The 5,282-nt window shown below is 44.8% G+C and overlaps 1 long non-coding RNA gene across 1 annotated transcript; it reads right to left on the bottom strand.

The window, feature by feature from the left end:
- Positions 1-3,078: 3,078 nt before the first annotated feature.
- Positions 3,079-4,787, bottom strand: LOC145861152 (uncharacterized). The gene is made up of 2 exons (XR_014380998.1): positions 3,794-4,787; positions 3,079-3,692 (listed from the first exon to the last, which is right to left on the bottom strand). It is a non-coding gene; the product is annotated as an uncharacterized LOC145861152 (long non-coding RNA).
- Between the last annotated feature and the right edge of the window lie 495 nt (positions 4,788-5,282).

The following is a 5,282-nucleotide window of genomic DNA, read 5'->3' as shown; positions in this document are numbered from 1 at the left end:
ACAAACACACACACCTATATAGGACTTCCAATCAAAGGCAACTATACACACCTGCCTTCAATTGGAAGTCCCAATCATCAACCCAACATTTAACAAACACAAACCCCCTGCCACATCCTGACCTAGACTAAGCAATACGCCCTCTGCTGGTCAGGACGTGACAGTACCCCCCCTCAAGGTGCAGACTCCAGGATGCACCTAAAAAAGAAAAACAAGAAAATCCCCAATACCCCAACAAAAACCCAACAAACAATAACCCCTAAACCATAAGGGAGGGAAGGGAGGGTGGCAACTGGGGACAGTCTGGGCAGTCTGGCAACTGGGGACAGTCTGGGCAGTCTGGCCACTCCGGCAGTTCAGCGCAGTCTGGCCACTCCGGCAGTTCAGCGCAGTCTGGCCACTCCGGCAGTTCAGCGCAGTCTGGCCACGCCGGCAGTTCAGCGCAGTCTGGCCACTCCGGCAGTTCAGCGCAGTCTGGCCACTCCGGCAGGTCAGGGCAGTCTGGCCACTCCGGCAGGTCAGGGCAGTCTGGCCACTCCGGCAGGTCAGGGCAGTCTGGCCACTCCGGCAGGTCAGGGCAGTCTGGCCACTCCGGCAGGTCAGGGCAGTCTGGCCACTCCGGCAGGTCAGGGCAGTCTGGCCACTCCGGCAGGTCAGGGCAGTCTGGCCACTCCGGCAGTTCAGGGCAGTCTGGCCACTCCGGCAGTTCAGGGCAGTCTGGCCACTCCGGCAGTTCAGCGCAGTCTGGCCACTCCGGCAGTTCAGCGCAGTCTGGCCACTCCGGCAGTATAGCGCAGTCTGGCCACTCCGGCAGTTCAGCGCAGTCTGGCCACTCCGGCAGTTCAGCGCAGTCTGGCCACTCCGGCAGTTCAGCGCAGTCTGACCTCTCTGACGACTGTTGACTGGCGGGCAGCTCTGACGAGCTCTGACGAGCTCTGAAAATGTCGTACTGGAGAGAAGAGGACCAAAACGCAGCAGGTATGTGTATGCTCATCGTGTGTATTTATTTACAGACTAAATGAACATCAAAACAACAAAACGAACTCACGAGAATGAACGAACAACCAACAGTCTGGCAAAGCATAGGCTCAACAGAACAATTCCCCACAACCCCAAAGACAAACACACACACCTATATAGGACTTCCAATCAAAGGCAACTATACACACCTGCCTTCAATTGGAAGTCCCAATCATCAACCCAACATTTAACAAACACAAACCCCCTGCCACATCCTGACCTAGACTAAGCAATACGCCCTCTGCTGGTCAGGACGTGACAATTGGTGAGGCGTTCCGCTAGCGGGACGTCTGTCCCTAACTTAACGAAGGGATTTTCAATAGTCACATTGGTAGAGTAGAGAGAGGAAAAAGGGGAAAGGTATTTATGGGGGTCATAAACCTCCAACAGGCCAGCATCATGAGTTCCACAGAGGGTTCTACATGGAAACCAAAAGGGTTCTACGTGGAACCAGGGGCGAAAATCTGACATCAACTTTGGAGGGGACAATTACATTACATTTTCTCAAGAGCAATTCTTGAGGGGGACACCAAAAGTAGTGCTGTAACACATAGCCTACGTTGTAATATGTTAAATGTATATTGAGGAACCATACTTACTACTACTGGATAATTGATAGGTACAGTAGTTAACAGAAGGGTTGTCCCAACTTGTTCAAATGTTTAAATCATCATAATACTACTACTAATAATAGTTATAGCAGTGTTCCTTATCAGTCCAGTATGTCTGCAGGTATTTGTATTTACAACCAGCAATACCAAGAAAAGCCAGTAGGTGGCAATGGTACTGTACACTGTATGGGTGCAGTTTTCGTAAATACAATGAACATGGTGTGATCTCGTCTAAAATAATCTCCATTGAGTAACATCACAAAGTTGTTCTCCGTATTGAATTGACCTTTTAATTTTACTTTTTCTGATACATTTATAAAGTCATTAAATATGTGCCACTGGCCTGAGTCTACTACAATAGCTTTACAAGAACAAAAAGCTAAAAATAAGTACAGTTCTAAAAGCAAAATAACTACTTCAATGAATAACCCAAATAAATCAACCAAAATATCCTTCAGTCTGTGTCTCAACTCTTCAAACAGCAGCTATGGACAAGTATGTCACACAAAGTATGACATTTGAAATAAAATAACATGAAATAAATAATTAGTAAGTGTACTGTAATGTACTAAAGCCTCCTGAGGACCTCTGCTGCCTCTCCACTGCTGCTACAGGGGTATTTGTTGTGAAAGAGAGGGATCTGCACTGAAAGAGAATCTATGTTTAGCTCTGGGTACTGATCTAGAGACTCATCCAACTCCCCCGTGAGAAGCGCTCTTTCCAACTTTTGCAGGACGTTTAGACTGTCCTGGTCAGAACGGTCGCCAAACTGAACCTCCACACCATCCAACACAAAAAAATTCTGCCCTAGAGTGATCCACTGCTTTGCCAGCAAATCGTCTTGAGTGTGTCTCAATGGATTCAATAGAGTCAATCAATGTTGTTGCTTTCTCATACAGTGCAAGGTAGCTTTCGTCATTTCTCTTGCCCCTAAGAGATGACCGCACACACTCGACTGCAGCCTGCATACCAGAGACAGTCTGAGTTTTCTTCTGCAGTGAAATGTTTAGACATTCAAGCTCTCCAAGAACAGCAGAGGCAAGTGTGAGGCCCAACACAGTCTTGCCTTTGCTGAAGTGCTCGAATAAGCCACTGGCGGTTGAAGCTGTCTTGGATGCAGTTGTTGCCATCTCCTCTAGGCTGCTTAGTACCCGCTCATACTGCCCTAGCACAGCTCTAATAGCAGTATTCCGCACAGTCCACCTCGTTGGACATAGGGGTTTCAGGGTGGTCAGATTTGTATCTTTGGACGTGGCAACTGATTCAAACATGCTCTTAAACTTTCCTGACTGGCCATAGAGGACACCTAACTGATGGACCCAAGAAAGGGAATCCCGGATCAGTGGGGAGGCTGTGCAGCCAGCCTGTGTAATCAGATTACACAGTGTGCTCCACAATGCACATAGAGGGCTAATGGCTGCTGCCTCCTCACAATTGCCTGTGCACCTGTGTATTTTCCTGCCATGTTTAGAGTCACCATCGTAGCTCTGCCCACGTAAGCCAGACATGGGCAAATTGAGCCTCAACAACACATCAGTTGCCACTTTCGCAATGCCCTCGCCTGTTGTCTCCGACACCCTGTATAGCCCAATAAACTCCTTGTGAGGGACAAGGTCATGGTCAACATAACGCAGGCAGACACTCTCCTGTTCACCACCAGAGACATCTTGAGTACCATCAACAATTACTGAAAATTGTACAATCGGAAGAGACCTAATCTCAGCTGCAATGCCTTGAATGACTGTATTGGCCATGATGTTCAGAATTTCATTCTGTACTCCTAACTACCGGTACCCAAAACTACACAATTAATCAAAACAGCAATACCATTGCCTTAAACAAATCTTAGTTCAGTCACCAGTTTAAGTTGAGAGTGGGGGTATCTATGGCATTTTCCAATTATGTCCCTATTTTACAAGATAACAAAAAAATTAGAACCTTTCATAATGTTGCCAAACAAAGACTCAACAAACTTACCTGAGACTCCCTGTCTCTGCCAGTCTGTCCCTGCATATCTGTCCCCAACTCTGCTGTCTGTGTGCCATCTGTTGCCTGCTCTGCCTAATGACATCAATGTGAAACATTTCTATTAGCATTTCACTTCTTTCTTATGAACATTTTATCAACTAGTCTTTGAGATATTAGGCTACTAGGGTTCTTACTTTGCGTTTTGGTGTACTGAAAAATACTCTGATGTCCGTCTTTTTTCTTTTTTCTGCCATTTTTCTACCTGGCTGGCTGGCTACTCACACACACAGTGTGTAGGTTATTTACAGTAGGAGATGGGCTTCTATCATCTTATCTTCTATCATTCTATATGGACTTCGATCTAAAAGGTAGCTAGCAAATGTGAAACGGATTAAAATGACAAGAGTTGACAGCTGTATGAGTTCACCATTTACACAACATATGCTGCAACCTTTTGTAATTTTAATAGTTTGTTTCATATTGGCTGGCTTCCAACAATAGCTGAATTTGCAAAGCTAGTGAGCGCCAATTCCGTTTCAGTGGTGTTTGCTATAATCTTTGTTACCCGAGTTAAATAAAGTTGAAATAAAATAAATAAAAGTTCCCTTGCGACAATTTAGCTTTTGCAACGAGACCATTAAATATATTTAAGACCATTGTCTTAAAATTAGAACCTGTTCAGTTTGGATTTCAGTTTATCGCTAACCTTATCACAGGGACTTTGAAGCACTAACTTACATCATCTGCATGCTGATTTCGGAATAAATTGACGATAGCAAAGATTCCATCTTTGACGAGGCCACATAAATGGAATAGGTACTAGCTAGCTTAATAGTTAATATTTGCGCGCTACCTCTGCATATTCAGCTAGTGTGTGTGCGCGATTGACTGGCTAACCTCACGTCAGTTACGTTCATTGAGTGCCTTTCAGACAGTAGATACGACCTCTCTGTTACGGAGCAAGCTAAGGAACTGGCAGTGGATCAAACCATTGTGAGGCAAAGGGTGGGGGTGTCGCAATCTTTTGAAACTTAAAAACGCGCTATTAAGTGTCTATAATCAGCACAATTGCTTTCATTGCGTATTATTAATATTATTTAAATTACATAGTTATGTTTCAGTGATATATTGGGGGGGACAAATCATATTTTTCCCAGGATGGGGGGGTCGTGTCCCCCCCGTCCCCCCCGGGATTTCCGCCCCTGCGTGGAACCAAAAAGGGTTCTTCCTAGAACCAAAAAGGGTTATTCTATGGGGACACCTGAAGTACCCTTTTGGAACACTTTTTTTCTAAGAGTGTAGGTAATAAGCTGTAGTCAGGTGGTCATTACCAGGTTATGATGAGGTCTTTACTATGACCAGTAGCCTACATAATATAGCACATAATATAGTGGTCACAATTATGACCAGATGGTCACATGTTGGTCAGAAAAAGACGTCAGATTCTGGTGAGTAAAAATCTGTTAAAAAATGTCCTATTTCATCCAGTTTGCGACAGAATAAGACGTCATAAAAAGATGTCATACTGACGTCTTTTCAAACCAGGTTTTGACCACTGGGTGGAATACCACTGTAAGTAGGCCTATACTATAGTTGTCATTTGTTTCCAAGTAGACAATGTTTCAGAATTTGAGGTCAATGCAGCATATGAAAAATACATTATTGAATTCAAACAATCTGTTT

Source organism: Salmo salar, chromosome 16, assembly GCF_965601325.2.
Source record: "Salmo salar chromosome 16, fSalSal1, whole genome shotgun sequence".
Taxonomy (NCBI): Eukaryota; Metazoa; Chordata; class Actinopteri; order Salmoniformes; family Salmonidae; genus Salmo; species Salmo salar.
The sequence above is the reverse complement of the archived record's forward strand: the minus strand, read 5'-3'. Positions and strand labels throughout refer to the sequence as shown.